The following is a 17,615-nucleotide window of genomic DNA, read 5'->3' on the forward strand; positions in this document are numbered from 1 at the left end:
ACTGAGGCCCAGGGCAGTCACGGCTAGGGTCACAGTACACGTTTCAGATTTGGAACTCCAAGTCCCAAGCCTTCCCTACTATGCCAGGACCTTAGACAAGCCACTTAAGTGTTCTGAGCCTCAGTTTCCCCATCTATAACCCTCACTCATAGGCAGGTTGTGAGAGGCCAAATAAAATAAAATAGGTAAAGTAGGCTGTAGGTGTCAGTTATTATTATTCTAACAAAGCATGGAGAAAAAAAGATTCATTTTTCACACAGGGGAAAAATATAATGCCTGATTTTTTTTTCTTGGTCTGTTATACAGATGTTGAAATATCCCATCTCTGTTGGCTCTTCTCCGTACTTCTTTCCAGTAAGAACAAACAACTCTTCTTTTTTTAGCATAAAGTCTATCAATGCCAATTCCTTAACGGCTTACAGCTGGAGCAGCCCACAGCCAGCTCATTGTCTTTGGAGATGAGATGTGCATCTCTGCCTCCTGCTCTCGATCCCCCAAGAGCCGCCTCTGCCCGCCCTCCATCTTGTTTTTCTAGGAATGGGCGGCCTAATTGGTTTTTTCGCTTCATTCAAAGCCCTTGTTGAAACATTACAGTACTGGTCTGTAACCACAAAGTGAATAACACAGTTTTGTTTCACGTCCTGAGAGGAACAGTATCTGAAAAGGGCCGATGGTAGAGTCAGTGTCTAAAAGTGCTAACAAGATCAGTGTGTGTCGGTTCTGAGGGAGCATCTGCATTCATCCCACTTGGGAAGATTCTTTTCAAAGAGATTCTTACAATGTGACTATAGGATAATTTAATTTGACAAGTCTTGTGTAAGTGCCTACTATGTACCAAGCTCTGCTACACACTGGGGGTACAAAGACAAAATTAAACAGTGTTTGCCCTCAAAGCGCCCACATTCTCTTGGGGAGAAATACTGTGCTCACATATTAAGAAAACAAATGCAAAATGAAGTTATACAATAACTGAGAGGGATGCAGGAAAGTCCTCCTGGAGGGAATAGCACCTGAGATCTGCTTTGAAGGAACCTAGGAATTCTAAAAAGGGAAGGTTATAATTGTCCAATGTATAAGAAAAACCACGAGGGCAGAGCTCTGAGCCAATGGCACTTCATTAAAGGGTCCCTGGTCCCCTCTAATGAAATGGACCTCTGATCTTCCTCACAATCTGAGTGCCCCCTTCTTCCAGGGCCTTGTTTTTTATAAGGCTTGATACCAGATTTAATACTTGAACACTCTAAAGGGGCTACATAAAGTACAGAATCCCATTTCTCGATAGACCTTACTTCACAGGCCAAAAATGATGCTTCGGCCAGAATTTGTATGTTATCAGGGGGTGGTCATGAATTGGGCAAAGCATGGGACATCTCCACTGACGAAGTGGTCATAAGATGGTCGCCTGCTCATGTTGGATAAGAGAGAGTGGAAGGGAAGTGCAAAAATAAGTTGAGGGACTTTCTAAAGAATGGAGGCATCCAACCCACGCTGGGTTTGGGCATGGAATTTGAACAAAACAGGATGGAGATAACTTTGTCAGCATTCTTGTGGTTGTGCAAGTGAGCTTCATAACTGGTAAACAAGTAGTGAACTTTACATTTAAGTTTGAGTTGTACTATAAGAACCTCTCTTATCTAATTATCCCTATATGATTTATGTAAAATATCAAACTGATTAATACTAATTGGAATAGAGGGGGCGTCCTAATGAATCATATCTCACAGAGGTGAGGAAGGAGTGCATTCCAGACATAGGGAACCACCTGGGCAAAGTCATGAGGCTAGAGATGGCTAGTTTGTGCAGGCCAGTTTGACTAGAATGGAACCTGTCTAAACGAGAGTGATACGAAATAAGGCTGGGAAGGTAGGCAAGAGCCAGTTAGTGACAGGTTTTAAATGCCAGGCTGATGATTTTATACTTATTCTTGGAGGCAATAAATAGTCATGGAAGATTTTTGAGTAGGGGGATAGCTTGGTCAGATATTTGTTTTAGATATATCAGCTGTGTGATGGATGGGCTGGACCAGAGTGGAGGTAAACAGAAAAACAAATGGGATTAATCTAATAAGTAGCCCGAGAGGTAGTAAGGGCCCAAAAAGCCATAGAGAGAGATCTTGTGGGTTGAGAGGAAACAGATAAGAGAGATAGGGTGAAAGTAAAGTAAAGAAGGTGTACCCACTGATTTGCTATGGTGGGATTGAAAAGGAGGGAGGAGTCATGCATGAGAACCAGAGGGACAGGAAGGATGGATGATGGTTTCCCTTACAGAAATAGCAGTCTGCAGGAATGATAGGTTTGGGAGCAAATAGAATTATTTCTATTTTGGATATTTCTGTGTTCGTTTGAGGAGCCTTTGGGATATTGGTGGAGATGTTAAGCAGGCAGCTGGTAACACAGGAAACAGAGATAGATATGGGAATCATCCATGGAATGTTGACATTAACAAGGGAATATTTGTAAAGAAAGAAGAAAAAAGGGGTCAAGAAAGTATCTTGAGGTATATTCAAAGCTAGAGAGTGGGAGCAGTTTGATGGAGATTGAGCAAAGGAGATTGAGAAGGAGCAGAGAGGGTAAGAGATTTTTCCTGAGATCACATAGACATCCAGGAACAGAGCCAGATTAAGAATTCCCCAAAACACTGTTGACCATCTGGCCCAGCCTATACTTCCAACTTGATTGTTCACTTCTCCCTTTCATGCACTCTCTAGCCTGAGCAAACAGACTTTCTTCTTGTTCTTCACATCTGATAGTCCATCTCTATGCCTTTATACAGACTATCCCCCGTGACAGGGTCATAGATGGAAAGCTAGAATGGACCTTCAGGATCATCTAGATCCATCCCTTTATTTTATAGATGAGAAAACTGAGGTTCAGAACAATTAAATGATTTGTCCAAGGACACCAGCTGGTGAGCATTTGAACCCAGGGCCTCTCAATCCGGAGTCAATCCTCTGTCCATTGTACTACCAGGGATTTCACTCCTCTACCTCTACCTATTAGAATTCCCCACCTCTTCCAAAGCTCAGTTCTAGCTATAAATGATCTCCCTCCTTCCAAATTACTGTGTACTAACTTTATTATTGTTTGGTCACTTTAGTCATGTCTGACTCTTCATGCCCCATTTGGGGTTTTCTTGGCAGAGATACTGGAGTGGTTTGCCATTTCCTTCTCCGGCTCATTTTACAGGTGAAGAAACTGAGGCAAACAGAGTTAAGTGATTTGCCCAGGGTCACACAGCTATTAAGTACCTGAGGTCAGATCTGAACTCACAAAGATGAGTCTTCCTAACTCTAGGTCCAGTAGTCTCTCTACTGCACCACCTAGCTGAAAATCTGAGTCCAAATCTGGCCTCAGACACTTACTGTGTGATGCTGGTCAAGTCACTTGGCCCTGTTTGCCTCAGTTTCCTCATCTGTAAAATGAGCCAGAGAAGGAAATAGCAAACCCCTCCAGTATCTCTGCCAAGAAAACCCCAAAAGGGGTCATGGAGAGTCAGACGACCAAAAATGACTGAACAACAACAAAACAAGTTATTGTGCATTATATTCATATAATTTACATTAGGATATATACATTTTGAACATATAGATAGATGGTAGCTGCCTAGTACAAATACAGCTGGCCAGAGGAGAATGCCATTTCCACCTTTGTGGAGAGTAGGGATAAGGCAGTAATAGTACCAGCAGCAGCCTCTCAGGGGAGGGACAGGCAGGATCCAGGACTGCCATGGCAGGATTGTCCGTCTTCTTATCTCCAAGAGGAATATGGGACTCCAGTTATATCCATCAGTCACCCCCCAAAAATTGTAGTCTAGGAGTACAATGACTTCAAAATAAAAGGCACAGATTGCTCTCTGGGGGAAGATATCTCTAGCTTACCGGTACCTTCCTCTCCACAAGTGCTGATTACACGAAAGACCAAGATGAATAGCTTTTACAACCCTTTATCAAAGTAAGTAGTTAATGGGAATCAGAGAAATTATACAGATTAGATTAGACCAAAGAATACACTGGAGCAAATTTGGATGGAAGTGAGATAAGATTAGCAGTTCAATGGAGGAGAAATAGAAAGATCTCATGAAGGGGGAGTCCACTCTTAGCTGTCTCTGGGGTTGTAGCCACTGAGGATCCAGGGGTGGAGTGATGACTGGCCTCTTGCCTTGTCTGTGGCTGGAGGAGCTCTCCTGTTTGTCCTTCAGAAATCCACTCTCACCCCTGTCACTGCCTTTCTCTGATTCCTTCCGTGATGTGCGCCCACTTTACAAAGAGTAGCTCCCTCAGTCACCCAGGAGGCACTTCTCTTTCTGTGTACAAGGCAGTAAATGTCATGTAGGTGTCACTCAAGAACACCATCCCAAGCTTGAGAAGAATGAGGGTTACATGCACATATATGAACACCTGTGCTATTCCCTCCAATACAATATAAACCCTAGAGGTGAGAGTCTGAACATCTTTGGTGCCTGTCAGTGTACCTAGAAGGCCCTTAAAAACTTGTGGTTTGACTGATTGATAGGAATTTTTTTTTACCTTTATTGTATATTTCTTTTTATCATTTGGACATTGATAGCTCTGCAAAATACTTTTTCCACCCAATCTGATAGAATCCTAATGTTGGGATGGATCTCTGAGGTCATATAATCTAAGCTCCTTTCAAATTCAGAAATCTTTTCCACAGAGTGGTCTTTATTTTTCTTGCTTTTCTAGTCTTGTTAATAAACCTATCTTGGGGCTGCTAGGTGGTGCAGTAAATAGAGCACCAGCCCTGGAGTCAGAAGGACCTGAGTTCAAATCCAGCCTCAGACACTTAACACAAAAACTAGCTGGGTGACCTGGGGCAAGTCACTTAACCCCAACTGCCCCTCCAAAAAGCAAAAAAAAATAAAAATCTGTCTGAAGAAGTGTTCATGGCATAGATTTGGGAGCTTTGTTATAATCATTTCAACATTTCAGTACCCAGATCCAGCACTGCTTACGTTTTCCTATTTCTTTGCTGATTTCTCTAGAAATTTACCCAAAAGGAGGAGTTAGTGAAATCCTTTCCAGGTCAACTGGTGCATTTATGCCCCCCTGACATAATTATTGTTTTTCTGTGTGGTTCAGGGATGAAGTTTATCGTTCTCTTAGTTTCTATGTGGCACTGCAATATATCTCAAGGCATGTCAGGGAATTGTCATTAAGGATTTTGATGTAAAACTCCACGAAAAAATTTTAAAAGCAGGGAATAAAAGTAAAGCAATGAGTAAGGCCTATAATCAGAAATGACTCCCCAGAGAGTCACACCCTAGGATATGGGGCTCTTAAGCTAGGGTCTATGAACTTGTTTTCTTAATAGATTAATAAAAGTATTTCAATATATTTTGTTTCTTTTGTAATTTTGTAATAAAAATGTATTTTACTGTATGCATTTAAAAACACCATTTGGCTATGGAGTCCCTAAGTCTTTACCAGACTATCAAAAAGGTCCATGACACATTGAAGGTTGAAGAACCTACCCTAGAACCTCTTCTGTGCCAAGACCCAAATGTCCACAGTCTGTGTGCTTTTTGTTTGGGAAAGATCACATACCCCTCTCACGCCCCTCCTCCCAATAAAGCCTTTGCTCCTTGATCCCAGGGAAGATCTCTCTGTGAATTTTTCCTAGTACAGTACCTGGCATATAGTAGACACACAGTTGGAATTTATTGAATAATCATTCTCTGTGAGGTACACAAAGTGTGTATTATGAATGGGGAGAAGGGGATAATTGGATTGAAATCCTCTCCATGTTCAGATGCCCATTCTGACACCACACTGTTCTTTGGCAAACCAACTAACTATCCCTGCTGTACATGGACAAATCAGGCTTCAATCATTACTCTGTAAAAATAGAAATAAAATACAGATGATTCTTATAATAATAATAAAAAAAATCCTTTCAATGGAGTATGTTTGGGGATGGGGCTGTGGGTGCAAGTTCAGAGTGCTGATCCTGAGCATTAGCTACTCCCTCAGTCCCATGGGCTCTGGTTGAGACACAGAGCAGAGTGCCTCAGCCATTTGAATAGAGACGTGTGTGTATTGGGGGAGATGGAAACAAGTATTTATTAAGCACCTACTGTATGCCAAGCATTGTATTAGGTGCTTTACAAATAATATCACATTTGATCCTCATTTTACAATTAAGAAAACTGAGGCAGGCTGAGGTTAAGTGACTTGCCTGGGGTCACACAGCTAATGAATGTTGAAAATGGATTTAAGCTCAGGTCTTCCTCACTCTAAGTCCAATGCTTTTTGCCTTGAACTACCTAGCTGCGGCATTGGGAAGAGACAGGGTGGGATTGGCTAATGAGCAAGAGGATCCATTGGTCAAATGTGATTGATACGTGTGAAATGCTTTGCATACCGTAAAGTGCTATAATGTGAGCTATTATTATTATTACCGGAAGAAATAACAACACATGTAAAGTTCTTTATAAATCTTAAAGGATATGTTAGCTATTGTTATTGAAGGATTAAGTAATACTATGTTTAGTGCTTTGCAAACCTAAAGGTTAGCTAGTATTATTGTTGAAGACATCAGAGGTTTCGCTTGAGCTTTCTTTCCACAGTTAAAACTAGAGATTCTCCACTCCTTCCTTGCCCCCAGCCCCCAGCCCCTTGCCTCCCCCAAAAGTCCCCTGAAAACCCCCAGAGACTATTTCTTTGCACCATCTGTAACCCATATGTCAAAACTGGGAGTGACCAGGTTTTTTCTTCTCCCTGGGTTTCAGTTTTAATGACTTCGGATGCCAATTCTCCCTTCCCGTTCCACACCCCATGCCAGACTAATTAGGACAATTATCTGAGAGAGTCCGTGGCTCCAGATCAGTTAAAGTATGCTATTGAAGGCTAACAAATGAGAGGGTTAATTTCTCTTGATTGTTTCATAGTTCAGGGAGCCGTGAATCGCTTGGGGGAACAGCTTCGTGGTCAAAAGGAATCCCCAGACTGTCTGGAACCAGGGTTTCCCCTCCTGGGTTCTTTCGCCTCTGAACTGCAAGGACTTGAGGGCTCCTTGAAGTTGATTGCTCGAGATTAAAGGAGGCTCTCGCAGCTTTGCTGTCTCATCTGCGTGGCCAGGGAGTGATGACGATGTGAAGAATCTCTCCCTTCTGGTAGATTCTTGCCCACATGGGGGACGTTGGCCGAAACCTTTGGACACCTGAGAGCCCGCTAATGTTAGCTTGGCATCCTCTGTATTTTGACTTATTTAGAAGGCAGAGTCTGTTCTGGATTCAGCTCTGGCCTGTTATCTGTGCTCCACCAGCATGGTTGGAGAGCATGGGTTTTGTTTCCATTGACACCATAGAGGGCCGATCATGTGGCAGGCTTGGGCTTTTTAGCCAGGGTCCTTAATTAGTGCTCTCCCCCACCCACCACCCCAACTAAGGTTTCCCTCAGGTCACAAGGCCTACCTGCCATTGGAGTCTTTATTTAGACCAGAGACAGGTTTAGAAGGAGGAGTTGAGAATTGCCTGTCTTGTCCTATTCCCACCTTACCCTTCCCCCAAAGATTCATGACAACTCAAGCGGTGAAGGGGAAACAGACTTTTAGTTTGTTGTGAAAATTCCATAGTCACACAAGATTGAGAATGGGGAGCACCTCAGAGGCCACCTAAGCAGACCTTTTCATTTTACAAATGAGGAAACTGAAGCCCAGTTGACTTAGGTGACTAACCTAAGGTCATCAAAGTAGTATGAGGAAGAGCTGGATTTAAACCCAGTTTCTCTGACTCCAAAGCAGGAGTGATTGAGTTGGTTACACCAGATCAGCTTGATAAGTGTCACAAACAGGATTCAAACTCAGGTTTGGGACCTCTAATTTCAGCCCTCTTTTCATTGTACAACCTCAGAACAAGTTATCTATTAGAAAGTTTAGGGATAGAAAACCTAGCTCCTTATTTTAGATGAGGGCCTCTCATACTTTGAAGGGAGGAAATGACATGTTTATTTCAATGTAACTGATTTCCTTTATAGCCCGACGTATTTTAAAAATATCATTCTTGGCGTGGCTAGGTGGCGCAGTGAATAGAGCACCAGTCCTGGAGTCAGGAGGACCTGGGTTCGGATCCAGCCTCAGACACTTTACACACACACACACACACACACACACACACACACCCCAAACCTAGCCGTATGACCTTGGGCAAGTCGCTTAACCCCAATTGCCCTCCGAAAAGCAAATATATATCATTCTCCCTTCGGATGTGGCCACCACTTTGAGACAGGCTTCTACCACCTCACATCTAGACGATTGCAGTGGTCTGGTGGTGGGTCTCTCTGCCTCAGATCTGTCCCTATTCCAACTGATTCTCCACTCCAGGTTGCCAAAACAATCTTCCTAAAAGTACTGGACTAACGACAGTTGTTGAATTGTATTTTCAGTCACATCCAACTCATAGTGACACCATTTGGGGTTTTCTTGGCAAAGATACTGGAAGGGTTTGCCATTTCCTTCTACAGATCATTTTACAGATGAGGAAACTGAGAGAAACAGGTTTCAGTGACTTGCCCAGGGTCACACAGCTAGTAAGTGTCTGAGGCCAGATTTGAACTCAGGAAGATGAGTCTTCCTGACTCCAGGTCTGGCATTCTATCCATTGTGTCACCTTGCTGCCTGCTATTGCCATTTGGCAGCTAGAGTGCTGGTGCTGGAGTCTTCTTCAGTTCAAACCTGGCTTCAGACTCTGACTAGCTGGGTGACCCTGGTCAAGTCACTTAACCCTGTTTGCAACCTACTGCAGTACCTTTTCCAGGAAAACCCCAAATGGGGTCCTAAAGAGTCAGGCACTACTGAAAAACGACTGAACAACAACAAAAGTGTCTTCCTTCAGCAACCTGAAGCAGGGTTGGTATCCTCCATCTTCTCTGGAATGGGGCTGGAGAGAGTATGGGAGATGACTCCATACCAATGGCCTTTGGGACTTGGGCTATGCAAGAAAACCAGAGGCTGTCTGCCATTGATAAAAATTTAACGTTTGATATTGATAAAAGTGCATACTGTTGCCTTAGAAGGGTTTTGAGATGAAACCTATGGTGATATTGTTCTCAGCTCTGCATTGCTGATAATTATTGCAATACTTAAGCATAAGGTAGATCCAGAGATAGCTAAAGGAATGGTAAATAATGAGGGTTTGTCCATGGTTTTATTTCTACAAATTCAGCAACATTATTGTAGAAGCATGTCTTTAGCCATAAGAATGAATGGAATGTGAAAACCCTCCCTTTTCCCATTTCTTCTTGCTGAAATTCCATAATTAGAGCTTCATTTCCTTAGTTTTTCCTGTTAGGATGAAAATATACACTGAAATATATGTTATATTTCCTTTGTAGTCCTCTTATTCTTGGAGCAGCGGTATAAAGATAGTACGTAGTCATATAATCACCAGGTTTTAGAATTAGAAGGGACTACCTGGTTTGTTTTGGTTTTTTTTTTCCTTTCTTTGTATCCTAGGTGGAAAGCACAGTGCTTAGTACATAGTAGCCCTCAATAAGTATTTGTTGCTTTGACTTGACCAGTACAATTCTCTCATTTATAAATGAGGAACCTGAGCTACTTCCACCCCACCAGAAAAAAGGAGGAGGAGGAGGAGGAGGAGGAGGAGGAGAAGGAGAAGGAGAAGAAGAAGAAGAAGAAGAAGAAGAAGAAGAAGAAGAAGAAGAAGAAGAAGAAGAAGAAGAAGAAGAAGAAACTTGCCCATGATCATAGAGGTAGTAAAGAAAAAATCTGGGATTCAGACCCAAATTCAAACTTATGATTTTAAATTCCTAGGCTAATGTGTTTTTTTTTTCCCAAAATACCAAACTACCTCCTCAGTAACAACTGAATCATATGTTATTTTTTTCATAGCTATAAAATCTTTTTGTTGTTGTTTTAAAGACAGGCAGAATGACATGGTGGCTAGAGAGCTGTCCTTGAAACCAGAAGACTTGGTCTAACATCCTACATCTGACATTGTGACCTTGGGCAAGAAATTTAACCTCTCAGTGCTCTAGGAAACTCTCCAAGCAGAGAATGTGCTACATAGAGGGAGTTTCTCACCTGGGAGTTACCTGCACCATTGACATCTTGGATCCATTCCCTATGCCTATCTCCTATAAAATCTTCATGAGAGTGATCTACATGCACATAAGGGGCATCCTTGATGAAAATATCAGAAGAAAACACAGACAATATTGTATGACAAAAAAACATTTCCACCATGATGAAGTTAGCTAAAACACATGGAGAATTCATTATTGAATTGTGTTTGTTAATGCTTTTTTTTCCTTTCAATTGAACTCAATAGAGCAAAATACAGTCTTAAAGGCAGTTCTCTAACAAATCTTCTCCAATACAAGATTACTTAAAATTAGTCACAAGATATAACTTTGTGAATGACCCTCTGATTATCAACACCAAGAGAAGCATAAAACAGGAGACAAATGCTTGCCAAAGGTGTTTGCAATTGTGATAGAGAATGTTCACAAATAGATAAAACATAGATTCCCTAAAAATCAAGTCCTCCAGAAACTCTTGCTTTCTTTGTTTCAAATAAAATAATATTTTGTTTTTTTGCGGTTACATGTAAAGACAATTTTTACATTCTTTTTTTTTAAATTAGAGTTCCAAATTTTCTCTTTCCCCCTGCTCACCTCCCCTCTCCCTGAGACAGTAAGCAACTTGATATAAGTTATACATGTTCAATCATGCCAAACATTACCATATTAGTCATGTTGTAAAAGAAGACACAGACCCAAAGGAAAAACAACCACATAAAAAACTATAGTAAATGAAAAACAGTGTGCTTCAATCTGCATTCAAACTCCATCAGTTCTTTCTCTGGAGGTGATCTTACTTTAAGATGACATTGTATTGATCACATCAAGTCCCAGAATACCCAACAGACTCCTTCATGACATCAACAACCACTCAAAAGAGTATGGCCTGACTAGCCACAAAGGGTAAGATAATAGGATAAGAATCACTGTTGTGTAGACCAGGGATCTCCACAGTGGGAACTGGTCTCCTCAGAGGCCCAGGCCTGACTCCAAAGGATTGATGTAGAGTGAGAAGATGGACCATATCCTACCATCTCCCTCACCACACGTATCCAAGCTTGTCATTCCTACCTCCATAACATCTCTTGTATCTGTCTTCTCTTAACCACTCATGCAGCCACCTCCACAGCTAAGATCTCAGAGACTTTTCATTCCTGCTTTTATGGGACCATTTCTCCAAATTTCCACTCTTCCCATGGAGAGTTCTATATGTTCCATCATGCTACCATGTCTTTCATTGGTAGAGGCAGCTCTAAGTCCAATTGTGAAAGAGGTGAAGCATAATTTGATTTTCTTCCAGCCCAGGAGGCACCACTCCTCTCAGTTCTTAGCTAACTTTGGACCTTCTCACTGTCACTCATGCCATTTATCCAATCAGCTGCCAGATCTTGTCATTCTATCAATACAAGTTCTAATTTCTCCACTCACACAGTCACCACAATCTGACTCTTTCCCCTGCACTATTGCAATGGCTGCTTAAAGGGTCTCCTTGGCTCAAGTCTCTTCTCTCTCTAATCTGATCCATGAGAGGCAGTTGGATGGTACAGTAGAGTCCTGGCTTTGGAGTCAGGATAGACCCGAGTTCAAATCTAGACTCAAACACTTTCTAGCTGTGTGACTCTAGACAAGTCATTTAACTTCAAATTGACTTGCTTACATAAAATACAAAATAAAAAATAAAACACCAACATCCCAGGTTGTTGTGAGGATCTAAATGAGATGTTATTTGTAAAAGTACTTAGCATTTGCCTAGCAATAATAACGTAATAAATGCTTATTTCCTTGCTTCTCCCTTCTGCACCAGTGGTAGCAAACTCAAATAGAAATGGAGGAGGGTATTGGTTTGTGCAGCTTTGTGGACTGCATGTTGAGTTAGTTTTAAAATGTAATGTTATGTATCTTTTATTGTATTTTTATTTATTTTATTACTTATTTCCCAATTGCATTTCAATCTGGTTCAGGCCAAACTGGGAAATACTGTGGGATCCATGTGGCCTTTTGGCCTCCCGTCTGTTGTCTTCACTCTGCACAGCTGATTCTCCTAAGTCACATGTCTGACCATGGCACTCACCTACTCACAACCTTTGACTTTCGCCACTGAGGGGACTGGGAAAGGCCTGCTGTAGAAGGTGGAGTTTGAGCTGAGTCCTGAAGGAAGCTAGGATGTGAAGGTGAGGAAAGAGAATATTCCAGGCATGGAGAACAGTTCGTTGGAAGGTACAGGGACTGGAGTGTCTTGTGTGAGGAATAGCAAAGAGGTCAGTAAGGCAGGGTCTGGAGTACTTAGAGGAAAGTAAGGCATAAGAAGACAAGAAAGGTGAGAATAGGCCTTAAACCGTGAGAGTTTAAGCACCAAAGAGAAGACTTTATATTTGATCCTAGAGATAGTACGGAGCTATTAGGACTGTACTAAACTGAGTTCTGAGCCTGGGGTCAGGAAGACTCCCCTCTGTGAGTTCATATCTGGCCTCAGACCCTTACTAGCTGTGTGACCCTGAGCAAGTCACTTAACCCTGTTTGTCTCAATTTCCCCCTCTGTAAAATGAGCTGGAGAAGGAAATGGCAAATCACTCCATTATCTCTGCCAAGAAAACCCCAAATCGGATCATGAAGCGTCAGTCACAACTGAACAGTGACACCAACAAATAAAAAACATATACCAGGCACAGTCCCTGCCCTTAGAGAGTTTATAATCTAGTAGAATGTATAATATAATCTAGGTCAGATTAGACTCATCTACAAATTATAACCTCCAGGAATACAGTAGACACTCAGTAAATGCCAACTGGTCAATTAATATAGTCTATAGACAAGGTCCATAGATCAAGGGCCAGCTTGTCCTCTGTTCTACATCCCCCACACCCCTGCTTTCTACCTCTTGTCCTGAGCACAGTCATCAAACCCATGCTAACAATAACAGGGCAGGTCAATCAACCACTCAGTGGATATCTATTACTCATTGCTTATTCTCATACTCTGCATAAAGTAAGTGATATATGCTACCATTTCTGTGATTCCCTAGACCTCCAACCCCCTTCCTTCCCCGGCCACCAATCCCCTCTCTGTGTTGTTTCTTCCCACCTTTTTTTTTTTTCATTTTAGATTTTTCTTTTTTCTTTTTGGAGGGGGGAAGGTAGGGCACTTGGGGTTAAGTGACTTGCCTAAGGTCACATGGCTAGTTTTTGTGTTGTGTCTGAGGCCAGATTTGAACTCAGGTCCTCCTGACTCCAGGGCCAGTGCTCTATTCACTGCTCCACCTAGCTGCCCCCTTCCCACCTTCTTTAGGGGAAGAACTGTCCCACTTTTGCTTTTGGATCTTGTGCTTAGTATAGTAACTGGCACATAGGAGGCATTTAATAATTATATTTTTATTCATCAATTCACATTCCAAGGAGTGGCTTGAGAAAGTTAGTTACTCTCTCCTCTGCATATTTCCACCAGATGAATCTTCCTAAAAACAGCTTCATCATTTTACTCTTGTGTTTGGTAGCTTACAATGGCTTTACATACCACATCAAGGCTACAGTCACCAGCTTGGTTTTTAAGGTCTTCTACAAACCCAGCCCTGCCTGTCTCTCATTGCCTCTCACTATTTCCCATTGAAAATCCTCCAGACAGGCCTTTACTGCACTTCCCCTCCTTGTCCACTACTACTACTGCTACTACTACTACTACTACTACTACTACTACTACTACTACTACTACTACTACTACTACACACACACACACACACACACACACACACACACCATGCTAATTCCAATCTGTCTCACTGCTTGTGTTGCTCTGCCAGCCTAGACTACCCCTCCCCGCCTTCTCCTCCTCGTCCTAGCCAAATCCTACCCATCCTTCATAGTTCAGTTAATGTCCTATCTCTTTCATTAAGCCATTAGTCACTGACTCAGGCCCAGTAACATCTTCCTTTGCTGAATTCTTGTTGAACTAATGGTCTGTGCCACATCACTTAGCACTAGATTATACTTTGTCATTTATTACTCTCCAATTATGTATGCATATTAATCTTGTCTCCCCCACTAAACTGTTACTTCCATGAAGTCAAGGACCATGTCTTCTCATCATTCATTCAGTTACTTACCAACACACTAATTTAGGACCTACTATGTTTAGGGCACCAAGGTAGGCACAGAGAGACAAAAAGTTATACCAGACTGTGGATGCCCTGAGAGACTCTGTAATCTAATAGGAGAGATAAGATATGGCCACAATTTAGATCAACCAGCACAGTTCTAAGAACATAGTAGGCTCACAATGATTATCTATTGCTTAATTGCTTGCTAATAGCAATAAGGTAGTTGGTCTAAAAGGGCAGCTAGGTGCATAGAGTGCCAGACCTAGGGTCAGAAAGATTCATCTTCCTGAGTCCAAATCTGGCCTCAGACACTTCTAGCTGGGTGACCCTGGACAAGTCATGTAACCCTATTTGCTTCAGTTTCCTCATCTGTAAAATTATCTGGAGAAGGAAATGGCAAACCACTCCAGTATCTTTGCCTAGAAAATCCCCCAAAATGGTAACAAATAGTTTGACATGACTCAAACTACTGAAGAAGAACAATAAGAAACGGGTCTAAACCTTCATTACCTTATTCTTCACCCCCTTTTTCCATTATGCTACTACCATCACCCTGGAAGCAGAAGGGCATTTGTATATATCTGAAGGTCATTTTATATTTTTGTCTGTTTCAAGAGTTGCCATGTGATAGCCAGCCCTCCTGAGGATGCCTTTCCCTCTGCTTAGTCTGGTCTACATATAAGAAGTACATAAACTGTCACCAGGCCTATACTTGAACTCTTTCCAGCTTGGTAGGACCTGCTAGAGCTTGTGATCTGTTGGCACAGCCTTTGAGAACCCAGGATAATGTCTATACCATGATGAGGCATCAGAGTAGGACTTTAATGGAGGTGTGGAAAGACTCATGGTAGGTATAATCAGGTTGTAGCATGTTACCAACAATGACTTAGGTACAGGAAGTCATATAAGAAGCATCTCAGAAGATGTGTAGGGCCAGAAAAGGAGGTGGTCCAATCACATGGAAAGAATGGTAGCCGATATATGGACAGTACGGTCCAAGAGATACCATTGGTATCACCAAGATAGACAAAGCACAAAGAGATCTCTTATCAACATCTTGGCTAGGATGCATTCATGGGAAAATCTGGACAGGTATTTCACAACCTGAGGGGTGGAGGGGATAGGTGGAGTTCTGATTGGCATATCATGGTAGAAGGGAATCATACCTGCATGAAAATGTCAAGTGTGGTCAAGGTAGAAATTCATAGGTCTGTGTTGAAAGTAACAGGGCTTTGGAAAACTTTTATGGCCCTCACTGCCAAAAAACAAATGCCTTCTTGTGAATGAGCTCACAGTTATTAGTAAAGGACTGTAAATTCTCCAAGTGACTAAGGATTTCATGCGGTCAGTTCCAAGGAAAAACTAATTTCAGTCAACTATAGAAAAGACATAATGTCCTACTTTTCTTCCTAGTCTCAACTCTTGCAGAAACACAACAGACATCTCTAGAATTACCAGGGACTTGACCAAGTTGATTAGTTCAAATGGCAAAGCATACATTTAAGAATAGTATGATTTTATTATTTTCTAAAAATTCTCTTCCTTTGCATGGCAAACACAGGGGCTAAATGTGTAGCCTTTTGCCCACCTTGACTAAGAGGGAAGAGAGAATTTTGGAGATTACAAAAATGAACATTTTCCTAATGATCGACTAAAGTGTTTATAAAAGGTGAATGTTTTTATATTTGGAGATACAGTTTTTAATAATTAAATTTCCCCCTCATTTTCTGAATAGTAGCAACAATAACAACAACAATAAAACAAAAATAATAATAACTAGCATTTATATAGCTTTAAGGTTTGCAGAATGCTTGAAATATCTTAACTCATTTGATTTGTTCCAGCAAAGTCTTTAGTTTCTATAAAATGAATCCTATGCAGGGGCAGCCAGGTGGCTCAGTGAGTAAGAGCACCGGCCCCAGTATCAGGATGACCTGGGAGATCGAATCTGGGCTCAGATACTTAGCACCACACCCAGAAATAACTGGCTGTGTAACCTTGAGCAAGTTACTTAACCCCAATTGCTTAAAAAAAAAAATTAATCCTATGTAACAAATTGATTTCTACCTTAAAAATCATGTGGACATTTCTACAGGGGGTGGGGGGGGGGGAAATTCCTGAATTTATTGAGATTAAAACTTTGGGTAAGGAAGAGATTAATATGAGAGAGGACTGATAGCATTTTGGTAGGGTTTTGCTTGTAAGAATCTCTCTCACTTTATATTTTCTATACTTCCCCAAATCTTGAATCAGCTTATCATCACTGGCCACTCCCATGCCATGGATATTTCTACCAGGCTTTTGATTCCTGATTGCAGGATCAAAGCTCCAAAGACTTTTCATCCTTTCTGTGCCTCCTTTGGTCTGAGTCCTTATCATACTGCTACTATGTGAGCATGGAGTATTTTTTATTCCATTCTGAAAACTCCTTAAGCTTAAGGCTTGTGGCTCTAGAAAATGAATTCATTCCCTTCTTTCTCAATTCTGAAAATTCAAAATCCCATATAACAAAATGATATGCAATATAATTCTTTCACTGTTGACCTGTACTGCCATCACTCTGAATTTACAAGATGCCATGAAGGAAAGATTGCCTTCCACATCAACCTAAACTGGTGTGGCAGGCCTTATAGGACTACAGAAATACCTAATCTTGACCCTTGATTGACAGTCTTTTTGACGAAACTAATCTATAAACACTTATTGAGCTCTTGCTGTGTATTAGACATTGTACCAGGCTTGGAGATACAACTCAAGAGTGAAACAGTTCTTACCCTCAAAGAAACTTTAGCGCCATGGCAACTGACAAACATTTGTGTTTCTCATTAGAATGTGAGCTCCCTTGAGTAGAGATTTTTTTAATTCATTGTATTTGTATCCCCAGTACTTGACACAGAGTATTTAATAAATGCTTGATGATTGCTTGAAACATCAATTAACCTCGTTATATATATATGTTATATATATACATATATATATGCACAGTATTATACAGTGGCTATATTCTTGACCTTGGAGCCAAGAAGTTAGCTGGGTTTGAATGCCATTTCATTTGCTTACTAGTTAGTTATATGTGAGATCTGGCCAAATCACTCAACTTACTTGACTGTTTCCTCATTTGTAAAATGGGAATGGGCAGCTAGGTGGTTCCATAGGGCACAGAGCACTTGGCCTGAAGGCAAGAAGACTCATCTTCCTGAGTTCAAGTCTTACCTCAAGATGCTTACTAGTTGGGTGACCCTAGGCAAGTCACTTAACCCTGTTTGTTTCAGTTTCTTTGTCTGTAAAATGAGCAGGCCAGGGAAATGGTGAACTGCTCTAGTATCTTTGCCAAAAAAACACAAAATGGGGTCATGAAGAGTTGGACACAACTGAAAAAAATGACTGAACAACAAAAATGGGAATAATAATAGCAACTACCTTCCAGGGTTTGGTAAGGGTCAAATGAGCTAATGTATATAAACCAAT

Source organism: Petaurus breviceps, unplaced genomic scaffold (assembly GCF_028583685.1).
Source record: "Petaurus breviceps papuanus isolate PSGF00001 unplaced genomic scaffold, PetGlider_PUasm1.0 220, whole genome shotgun sequence".
Taxonomy (NCBI): domain Eukaryota; kingdom Metazoa; phylum Chordata; class Mammalia; order Diprotodontia; family Petauridae; genus Petaurus; species Petaurus breviceps.